The sequence below is a fragment of the Astyanax mexicanus genome, chromosome 11 (genome assembly GCF_023375975.1).
Source record: "Astyanax mexicanus isolate ESR-SI-001 chromosome 11, AstMex3_surface, whole genome shotgun sequence".
In the NCBI taxonomy this organism is placed as follows: domain Eukaryota; kingdom Metazoa; phylum Chordata; class Actinopteri; order Characiformes; family Acestrorhamphidae; genus Astyanax; species Astyanax mexicanus.
This window is the reverse complement of record NC_064418.1, coordinates 2,774,512-2,786,754: the sequence shown is the minus strand read 5'-3', so window position 1 is coordinate 2,786,754 and position 12,243 is coordinate 2,774,512. Positions and strand designations below refer to the sequence as shown.

General features: G+C 35.7%; 1 protein-coding gene across 3 annotated transcripts in view; it reads left to right on the top strand.

Annotated features, from left to right (window-relative positions):
• Window positions 1-7,565: 7,565 nt before the first annotated feature.
• The window catches only part of vangl1 (VANGL planar cell polarity protein 1), a 47,701-nt gene continuing 43,023 nt past the window's right edge, over window positions 7,566-12,243 (top strand). Inside the window, exon 1 of one of the 3 annotated variants that reach the window (XM_022665627.2) lies at window positions 7,566-7,705. The gene's annotated coding sequence lies outside the window, so the exon portion shown is untranslated. Of the gene's footprint in view, window positions 7,706-8,173; window positions 8,667-12,243 lie in introns of those variants that run through there. The other 2 variants (XM_007227742.4, XM_022665628.2) reach the window with 2 other exon arrangements.

Sequence of the window (12,243 nt, the reverse complement as noted above, 5' to 3'; positions counted from 1 at the left end):
CTGGAAAAAAAAATATGAGACCACTTAAAAATGATGAGTTTCTTTGATTTTACCTAATTGAAAACCTCTGGAATATAATCAAGAGAAAGGTGTTCTTTTCTCAAGCCATCAAACCAAGCTTAGCTGCTTGAATGTTTGCAACAGGAGAGGCATAAAATTATCCAAAAGCAGTGTGTAAGACTGGTGGAGGAGAACATGATGCCAAGATGCATTAAAAAACTGTGATTAAAAACCAGGGTTATTCCAGCAAATATTGATTTCTGAACTCTTGAAACTTTATGAATATGAACTTGTTTTCTTTGCATTATAGCAACACATTATGCCCTGATCTGAACAAATTCAAGAATATATGAGAAAACACTGAAAAAGTCATTGACATCTACCAGTGTGGAAAAGGTCACAAAGCCATTTTTAAGGCTTTGGGACTCCAGTGAACCTTCAGAGGATTGACTAGTCCACCAAAATTACTCCAAAAGGGCATAAACAACTCATCTATGAGGTCACAAAGGGAACCCAGAACAGCAGGACAATAGCTTTAAGCACACTGACAAGTTCACCTCTGAATGTCTAAAAAAAAAAAACAAGATAAAAGGGGGCAAATACTTCATATGTGTGTTTTTTACAGAAAGCAACAAAACCTTCTTGAACTCCGGAGCACATAGTGATTCAGTGTGAGGCTGTGGTCAGCTGTTAGACCACACGGTGTGAGTTTGCGGGGTGTGTGTTGTTCTCCGCTCTCCACCACTCTGCTCTGTAGATCCCTGGAGACCAGACAGGTGTTTCTGCAGACGAGCCAAGGCAAGCAAATCACAGCCCGTCTGCTGCCTCCCGCGGGAACACGGCGGGCCAGAGGGGCTGAGGGGCGGCGGACGGCCATCAAATCACAGAATATATACTCTACAAGATCATTTACAGCCCACTCTCTGTCTCTATCTGTCTCTCTCTCCCTCTTCCTCTTTCTGAGCATGTTTGTGTGTGTGTAATAATTCAGCTACGACAGGTTTGAATGATGAACTGAATAAAAAGAAGAGTTAATATGTGAAAGAAAAGATGCTCTCTAACTGCTTCATGCATACAGAGAGGAAAGGAATAATATTTTTGATAGATTTTGGTTCTTGTGTCCTGTTCAAGGTCTTCTCTAGCAGCTCAGTTCTGTCTATTCATCATTCTGTCTAAAGACCCACCCTGCTTTACATCTGCTGCTCTGACTATCTGTTTATTGCTTGTTTTCTTCTTTTTTGTTCTATCTGTCCATAATTTCCCAAAACATCCAGATGTAATTCATGAATAAGTTATCAAGTTATTTAGTTGGAATTGTAATTATGAACTGTATAATAGTAAGTATATAGTTTATACAATATGTAATACATATTGTAATATTACATTTAAACCAATAGAAATGCTCCAAAATCTAAATTTGGATATATATTATAATGTACACTATATTGATAAGCCATAATATTAGTACAGGTGAAGTGGAAAACATTGATGATCTACAGTGGCATCTGTCAAAGAAGACAAGAGATGCATTTAAAAACAGGTGCGTTTAAAAAAAATAAAATAATTGAAAATTAAAAAAAAGTCCTGCTGGAAAATGAAAACTATCTGCATCTCCATAAAAGTTGTCAGTAGCAGAGGGAAGCATGAAGTGCTGTAAGATTTTGTGGGAAAACAAAACTGCACTGACTTTAGATAATGATAATAAAACACAGTGGATCAACACCAGCAGATGACAGACATGTCTCTCTAAATCATCACTGATTGGTGGAAACTTCACACTAGACCTCGAGCAGTTTGGACTGTGTGTCTCTCCACTCTTCCTCCAGACTCTGATCCCTTGATTTCCTTTAAATGAAATGTAAAATTTACTGATGATCAGTGATGGTTTGGAGAGTCATGTCTGTCATCTGCTGGTGTTGATCCACTGTGTTTTATTATCAAGTCTAAAGTCAGTGCAGTTTTGTTTTCCCACAAAATCTTAAAGCACTTTATATCTCACAGCTTCCCTCTGCTGCTGACAACTTTTATGGAGATGCAGATTTCATTTTCCAGCAGGACTTGGCACACTGCCCACACTGCCAAAAGTACCACTGATTTTTGTGTTTTCATTGACTAGAAGCCATAATCATTAACAATACTGTAGTACTGTAGATTGTAGTAGTGAGACAGAGTGAAGAAAGTGAGAAAGATAAAGAGAAAGAGAGTTAGAGAGAGAGTGTGAGAGTGATTCTGAGAGTGTGTGTGGGCCTATTTGAGGATTATGCCGCTCTGTGGCCTGCTGTAACACCATATGCCCATGTGAGAGAGTGTGAGCGAGTGTGAGCGAGTGATGCTGAATCTATTAGTCCTCCTCTCCTCCACCTCACTCAGGTACAGCAGAGACTCAGACCGCCCTGTAAACAGCCAATCTGTTTGCTCTGCTTGTTACCGTAAGACTATTAAGACTTCTACAAAAGCGTCGTCTGTTTAAACAAACAGCCATATGTTCACCAAAATCCCCAAATATAAAGTCCTTCTCTTTCTCTCTCCTTCTTTCTCTTTTTCTCTTTCACCCTTTTACAGTTTGCAGTGTGATCCACTTCACCAGCAGGGTCCCTGTTTGTCTACAGACAGATGGACGTGGACTCAGGAGGAACAGAGGGAAGGCTTGACATAAAAAGATAAAAAAAAGAACATTATGCAAATAAAAAATAATAATAATAATAATAATGTGGCTAAATTGAAACGACCCCTTATTGTCCTATTGGGAGGGTTATGAACCATTAGGTACTGATGGGACACTTTTAAAAACTGTTGTTTGTTTCAGTTTCACATGATAATTGGGATGTACAGAGCTTGAAAAAAAGTTTTTGCTCCCTTACAGATTTCTTTTCTTTTTGCTCTTTTGTCATTCTTACATTTTTCCAGTATTTCTATACTGAGAAAACATAAAAAGCATGTTTTAAATTATGATTTAATTTATTAAGGGACAAAACGCAATCCAAACCAACCTGACTGTAACGCTGTGTTGAAGGACGGGACGAGGAGAGCGGACGCTAATGCAAGTAACATTTATTGAAAAACAGAAAACAAAACATAAACCAAACAGAAACTCAGACACATGGAGACCAACTAACAGACGGGATTAACACAGCCGTGACAGACGTGAAAACGCACAAGAACCGACACCGGGGAAATGGAACACGGACCTTAAATAGAGGTGCACACACACAGGAAACAGGAAACACCTGGGACGAAGGGGCGGAGCTACAAATGAACACAGGTGAGTGGAAAAACACTGGGAAAGAAAAACAGACCTGAGAATAACACAGACATGAGAACCAGACAGACAAAAGACCTGACACTGACCCTATGTTGTCATTGATGTTATTTAAAGCAGCTCTCTGTATAGCTGTAAATAAACAGCATTTTATTGCTGTATTTAATGTTCTGCATGCAGAGTCATTCAGCTCAGTCAGTGTGTTGTTACTCTCACAACATCTGAGCATGTCTGACACCAACAAATCTCTCAACAAATGTTTTTCTTTTGTTGTTCGAGACAATGGAAACAAAAGAAATTATAATTTTTATGTGTTTTGCTAACTACAACCAAATAATAGGTGTGCTGTATGTAAACTATTGAACCTGCATGTATATGTTTATATAAACCAAAGTCAAAATGTGTTATGTTAATATTAATGACTATATCAGATCTTAGTGAAATGGAAGAGTCTGAGTGTATGAGGTAACTTTAGAGAGATGCTGTGAAAAAATTATATTTTTTTATGTGTCCATTGACTTCAGGATTAATTTTATAATAAAAATGGTCAGACATGGAGCAAATAAGCAATCTTTATAATTACTATATTAGTAATTAGTAAATTGCTAATATTAAATTAAATGACTAAATTATTAAAAAAATAAATTACTAAATTATATTAGTAAATTACTATATTACTATATTACACATAATTACTGTATTAGAGTAAGGGGGCATTGTTAATTTCTCCACTGGTGATGTATTGAGATGATCCTGAGAGCAGGTCCTGTCATGGATAATGGATCATTAGTGTGAAGAAAGACAGAGAGGATTAAGAGGAATTATATAAAAGAGGATAATCCTGTAAAAGTTATCATTATAACTGTAATCTCCAGCACAGAGGAGCAGCTGGAAGATCCTACTCTGGAGACACAGTACTGGGATTTAGCGCCATCTGTTGGTTATAAAGGAGACTAAAAGTCAAATCAAGGCAAATGGCGCCCTCTTCCGGTCCTAAAAAAGAACTGCAGTCTCAGATTAATTAGTTAAATTTCTGCTACAACCTGAACACATGGAAACAAATTGAAAATTAAAACAATAAAAAACAAAAGGCCTAAAAGATCCTTTAACATATTAAGAAATCATCTTAAAATATCAAAAGAGTATCTTAAAATCACGTGAAACCATTACAAATATTAAGATAACATCTCAAAAAATCAAGAAATTACCTAAATAATATAAAACCATTAAAACATATTGAGATATAATCTCAAAATATCAAGAATTTACTTACAAATATAAAAGAAAATCTCAAAATAATGACAACACTTATCAAATTAATGAGAAATCATCTAAAAAGAAATGACCTAAAATAACATAAAACCATTAAAAACTATTGAAAAGAAATTATCTAAAAATGTACAAAAAACACCCTGAGAAAATTTATTAAATGAATAAAAAATCTCAAAACAATAAACAAAAAAGGAAAAATATTAATAAAGAATCTTAAAATAATGAGAAATCACCTCAAAATAATGAGAAATCTAAAATTATGACAAATTAAAAAGTACCTTAAAAATGAATGAGAAATCATCTCAAAATATTGAAAAAATACAGAAACATGTTGAGAAAGTTTATAACATTAATAAGAAATCTCAAAAAGAAAGATTTTAAGGAAGTATCTTAAATCTTAAAATAATGGGAAATCATCTCAGAATAGAAAGTGTTTAAAAATATACAAATAATCTAAAAATATAAAGTTAGCATCTTAAAATATCGAGAATGTGTCCAAAAATAATGAAAACTCTCAAAACTAAAAAAAATATGATATACAGTATTTCATATATAATGAAAAAGCAATTTACTTCCTACTGAAAAAAGGATTATATAATGGAATAATGTGGTGGCAGGAATTAGTATTTATATAAACACATAAACACATATGAAGTTTGGAGGTCTATATCAATAATAACTATGCTTTTTTTTTTTCTATGTGACATACCACTTGCTGAGTCGCTTCCGTTCCCAGTCGCTCCTACTGTGTTATAATATCACTGACAGTTGACTGTGGAATATTTAATAGTGAGAAGTGAAATTTCACGACTGCACTTGTTGCACAGGCACGTATATGAAAAAAAAAACTAATTAAATAATTTCACTAAATAAAATGATTATTTTGAATTTAACAATCTAACTGAATGGCTTCCACACATCACAGCTGTTTGCTGGTCTTTGCCACACAAATTCCAGTTTCATCATCTTTCACTGCTATTTATAGCTGCAGATTGCATATTCATCACTGAATGACACAAGCAGGGACTGAGTAATTATATCTGTCCATCAGTGAACAGGCAGCTCAGGCAGCGAGCAGTAAATGAAGAAATGATGTAGGTGGTGAAAAGCTGCCATATTCAGGGATTTGAGAGGATTTAAGGGGATTTTGAAAAGCAAAGTCAGTTTGGGACGTAATTAAAGCGCTGCTAAGAGGTGGCCGAGAGCAGGAGTGTGAGTACTGAAGGTCAATACTGAAAACCACAGAGAGAAACAGAGAGAGGGGTGATTATAATCCAGTCAAGAAGGATCCTTAACGTCTTATCAACAATTCAGTTACTGATTATTATATTTACCCTTTATATTTCTCTCTGTGACACAGCCCGACTGAGACATGTGTAATTTGTTGTTGTGTGGAAAAAAAAAATCTCTATTCTGTTTTTTTTGCCTGTTTTTCACTTTCTGACATAATTATGGACAGAATTTAGTCAAGCTGTGGAACTGCCGCACCCTGTCATTATAGAGAAAGAGAGAGAGAGAGAGAGAGAGAGAGAAAGAGAAAGAGAGAGAAAGAAAGAGAGCAAAAGATTGCAGAGGCTGCAGGCTTAGACTGTTAAAATAATAAATAGAATAACAACAGTATTTAATAGATTAAAAGCAGTTTTTAATGCCACTATATATATATATATATATATATATATATATATATATATATATATATATATATATATATATATATATATATATATATATATATATTTATCAACACAACATACTGTATCATTTAAAGCATATTGCTTAAAAACTTTTTATGGAAATAGAGAGAAAGTATATTTAATGTGCATTTTAAATAGAAAATGTAATTTTAGTATTCTGTTCCTAATATGAACATACTTTTATACTTCATTTTCACAAGGGCAGCACTAGATATGAGAATAAAATACTATCCACATATTTAACCCTTTCAGACCCTGCATCCATTACAATGGACATCATGTATTTTATTTTTTTTTTTTTTACAAATGTTTTGTTGCACATAACACTAATTGCACTGAAAAACAGCACTTAAGCCAAATAGGCAAATTAAAGAGCTATTTTTTTCTAATTGTGTGTAATTTAGAACACATTTTTTCATGTTTTTCACATTTTAGTGCTTAAGGATGGCTTGTGAACAAAAAGGTTAATATCAAATCTAAAATTAAAATATGGGAAATGGGAAAAAAACAGTTACTTACTTTAGTTAATTGGAATTAATGAACTAAAATAACTCTTAAACTCCACCTAGACAACACACTGCACCGACACTGTACACGGACAATACATAATAAAAAACAACACTGTCAGTTTACCCGCATTAAGACACTTTATGACACTTTATCACTTTTTACTTTCACGTCACTGATATCCATTCAATCATCATGCTGCTGTAGCAATTTGCAATTTGGACTTCATGTTGCTGCTACTTCTCTACCTACTCCTTTATATTATTATGTGTATTTATCTTATCTATTTTATTATTGTGTTTTTTTTTATTCTATTTTATTTTGTCTTTATATGTATCTATTTTTATATTGCTCTTTGGGTGTAAATGTACCACATGTGATGTGAATGACAATAAAGTCTCCTTGAATCTTTAAATCCATAAGGAAATTATATTATTATTATTTTTATTATTATTATTGTTATTATTTCCTTTTATTTTTTCCCTAACTCTTGCACATAATTCAGATCTGAAATGGTTAATGTAAATTAGGTAATAAAATCTTAAAGTTTTAGTGCATTAGTGATGGGAAAATGTACAGGCTTGTGTTTTCCAGCTGCAGAACCAGACAAAGGATTTTTTTTATTTACCCAACAGCGCTGCTCACAGCTAAATGAGCAGATCTATTTCAGCACACAGGAGGCCGGGGGCAGCAGATACTACTGTACTGATCTGCGGTCATGTGTTAGAGCGCCCCATAGCGCTGGATGAGCTCATTACACCGCCCATCCATCAGGCGTGAGTCCAGTCAGCCAGTCTCTACTGCTGCTGGAGGAGGAGGAGGAGGAGGAGGAGGAGGAGGAGGATCAGGGTGGTGGTGGTGTATCTGAAGCTGGAGGACTGTGTGTGTATGTGTGTGTGCGATAGCCGGGGATTGTGATCGCTCTGTACCCGGTGTGGGATCACTGTGCTGGGGATGTTCTCGTGGAGATAAGGTAAGATAGGCTGGTTCTGGTTAAGCTACATAAATATTTAATGTTTGTGCTGTTTGCTTGTTCTTTGTGCTGGCTGCCCTGGGGGCTGGTCAGGAGACAGCTAGGGGGGTGTGGGATCACCTCTGGAACAGGGTACGTTACCTGCTACCTGCTGGGAGGTGTTATATATGTTTGGTTATAGATGCTTTTTTTAAATTTGATAATATAGATAGTAAACTAGCTTATCTGTGTGCAATACCCTGTTCTCTCATCTATCTCATCTATCTTTCCTAAATTTCCTTCGGGAGAAATAAAGTATCTATCTATCTATCTATCTATCTATCTATCTATCTATCTATCTATCTATCTATCTATCTATCTATCTATCTATCTCAGTCCTGGTCTGTATTTTTTTTACTTGATCTGTATTTTCATCTTATTATAAGCGCCTTATAATAAGAAGGAGAATACGAATAATAATAACCCCGCGTGCGCGCGCGCGAGGTTCACCCTCTGACCGCTCCTAATGCACCAGCCTCGCTCTTTCTCCGGTTTTCTCGTTTTTTCTCTCGTTTTTTCTCGGGTTTCCCGCTTTGTCACAGACACAGCACACAGCCGACAGGGTGTAGCGCGACCCCAGCGCCCCCAACTGCTGCTGCATCCTGGTTTTAATGGTTTTAGACGTGAGAAGGTTGAGTGGATGTGCACGTGAGGCTGTAAGCAGCAGCAGTAGCGGCTCTACGCCTCCTGAGAGCCACATGCTCAGCATTCCTCTATTACAGAGCTGCCTCTGCTCTACACCAACAAAGCTATGCGGATCCATAGCCTCCTCCTGCTGTTCCTTTCAACCCTCAGCAGATGTTCATCCCTCAGCCCAGACACTGAAGAAGTTCCTCATGCCTAACTTCACCCCAGAGACCTTCATCTGTCTCTCTGTCTATCTGTCTGTCTGCGCAGGATTAGAAAGAGCTGAGAGCTGCAGGTAAGAAGAAGGAGAAAAGTCTATTAATAGTCTATTATTGCAATATGTATAAAGCAGTTAAATAGAAAATATAATAATATTAGGAATAGTATGAATAGTAGTAATTTATAAGTCATTATCCTGTGAGCTCCAATTAAACATAATGCAATTCAATGGAAAAATAAAATAAAATTAAACTGAATGTATTTACATTCATATGTTTGCATGTGTATTGTTACTAGGGGTGGGAGATATGGCGCTAAAATAATATCACAATATGTTAGTGTATTCTTGTGAGAAAGATACTCTTGTTGATATGACAAAACATTGAATTAAAAAAAAATGACAATTTCAAGAATAGAAAAAACAATACTACATATTATTTGGCAATATTACTGCATACAATATGATATGGCAACCCGCTAATAGAGATTTTCACCAGAGTCTAACAGAAGTCAATGATCCATCATGTGATGATACTAATAATGCACTCCGTGTATCCAGGATTGAGAAAGTAAAATAAATGAAACTGTACAGATATAATCGAATATAAGAATAGTTACATTAACTGCACTTTTAAATAATGCACATTGTTATGATATCTAAAGTTTGTATATGTGGTCTACTGGGAACAGTATGGGTTAGGCCTTTTACAATAACAACTGTTTTTCTGGGCGATATATTGTCTTAGAAATAATTGCACAAAATGATATAATTTTTATTCTAAGACAATTTTTTCCACTAATACTATAATAGTTATAACACATTACTTATTTCTGAAGACTTGTACAATCGATCACTTTGGAAGACGAGGAGCAAAGCGGACCGTGGGAATGCACAGTATACCCGGAAGACATTACTTATCTGATGTTCATGTGAATCATGGTGTGCATTAAAACACAGATGAAAAAGGAAGAAGTTTTATTTTTATTTTTATTTTTGTTACATAAAATAGAAGCTCAAAAGCAAAAAAGTACCGTCAGCAAACAATAAGAAAACTCATAACAAATAAAATATTACAGTCAAAGAAAGATTAATAAAGTTCTACTGCATAATATGCAAACCTAATCAAATTAAACTTATTCCAATTAAAAATAATATTTAAATGTGTTCCAATCAAAAGGCAAAGGCACCAAATGAGTTCCCTCCAGTCCTAATTGTAGGAGGAGCTTTAGGTTGAGCTAGATTTAAAGTCCCAGTGGCTCATCGAACAATACCACTACTCTGACAATTTGTAAGAATAACTTAATGATATAACAATAATGCAATTACACCATTTAAAAAAGACAATGTTAAGATGATTCAGACATTGGAGTTAGAATATAATCAAAAAATATATCAAATAATATTAAACGTAATGGATGATATCGAACTCAGCACAAATGATAGTGGTCATGTCCATTTAATGTGTGATGAAACTTTAATGTAATTATGGTAACAGGTCTGGTATTGTTTGTTTTGTTTGTGTTACATATATTGTGGAATAAAAAAGCTGGTTTTTGCAGTCCAGGGCATGTTTTAATATTGTTGAGGTGTGTGTGTTGAGATCTGCGAGAAAAATGGTTGCAAATGGCTTTTGTGAAACATACCTCAATTCTGCAGCTGTAACAAAGGGCCTTAAAAACGGATAAACCGTCATTTGTCATTAATGTGGTTAATGCAGTTTGGTTAATAATTTAGCCTAAAGCAAAGCAAGAGAATGAGAGAGAGAAAGAGAGAGAGTAAAAGGTAGAGAAAGAGAGAGAGAGAGAGAGAGAGAGAGATTGATGGCTGTAAGCTGGGGCCCAGATGGTGCTGTGGTGGGTGTCAGTAATTCCAGTCATGGTGAGTTCTTCAGTCACGTCTAGATTCAGTGCAAGTTCACCTTCAAATCGAGAGCTGTGTAATATGATTGAATCCGCACTCATCAGTTCTGTGGTGATAAATGGTCTGGTGGCTCTGCTCTCCACAGCGACCGTCTGCAGTCACACCTGAGCACTTCTCTATTGTTTGTAGAGAGTAAATAACACTTCCAGTGTGAGCGGCCTCTCCTCTCGCGCCAGGCTGTGATGCTCTGAGTGAAGGCAGTGAGTGGTACTGATGCTGAGGATGCTGAAGGATGCAGAGGGCATTTGGAGGACAGCTGACCTCATGTCACTGCAGAGCTGCACTAATCACTTTTGCCTGCACACACACACACACACACACACACACACACACACACACAGACAAACACACACAAACACAGCTGTGCATAACCATATGCCCACTAGCTGAATGAACTGTGATGAGGAGTTTAACCCTTAACCTCTCCAATCTACTGTCTGGAGGATTGAAGTTCATTTAGCAGGATCTGTCGACCAAGCTAACATAAAGTTATTGTTATAAGAATGTTTTGCAATGTTATAAGCGGTGTAACCAGAATGTTTAAAAATGCAAAATATAAATTATCGAAGAACATCCAGAAAGCTTGACAGATTTAACGTTCTAAGAACATTAGTCATCATGTCATGATTATTAGCACCCACTTTGCTGTTCGCTGTGGGTGGTAACATCTTGTATGATGTATTCCCGATGCAAAAGTAACCTAACTAAACACACATCACCTTGTCATAAGCACGTTGGTCCAGTGTTTGGCCTAACTCACAGGATAACATTACATTTCATTACATTAGATTACATTTGGCAGATTTATCCAAAGCAACTTGCAATATTGATGTATATTTAGCAATAGAGGGTGTAGACATTCAAATAAAAAAAAAAATTGACCGGGCCTAAAGGAGGCCAAAGGAAAATAGTGTGAAAGAGGAGGAAAGATAGCGAAGGATGCTCCTGATGTTCCACCATTGGGGAACTCTGTATGAGAACAGTTAGGATTGCTTTGTGTGAATGTTTGGCAGAGCCAGGCGACGTTCACTGGAGAAACAAATTTGGCAGGAAATGAGGTAACACCTTACAGCTTATACAAGTTAAGGCATTCTCAAGCCCACATACTGTACATACTGCTATCTCATGACTTTTGGCATGTCACAGTATGTATATTTGAATATTTGAATCAAGCAAATTTTCAGTGCAATTACTCATTGTTAGATTACAAATTGTCAGCTGCAGTCCAGCCTTTTTATATAAAATGTGCAATGTGCAAAATTTGACACCCTCCTACACGTTATTACACGTTATGTTAACAGATATCACAGCTCGCATATATTTTTTTATATAAAAAGCTAATATTCTTTCGGTTCTTGGTTTTGGAATCTTTACAGGCTTTTCCTGTTGAATGCTTGGAATTGAGCTGTATATTTGGATTTAACTTGGTGAACAACATGTTAAATATCTGCCCTTATATTAACATTTTTAGTATTTTTGCATTGTAAATGAAATATTGAAGACTATATTAAAGCTCTTCAGGAACACATGCTGAATTATTCTCAAAACAAAAAGTGTGAAACAGATCAGAATATGTTAGAATTATACTTAAGACTCTTCTAAATACATATCATATATCTCTTTGAGGACAGATCTGCAGACTCTTGGTGAGATTTTACTCTCAGTGTCTTCATGAGGGAGAGTCACCTGGAATAGTTTTCTCAGCGTCTTGAAGTAAGGAGTTTCTGGAGGT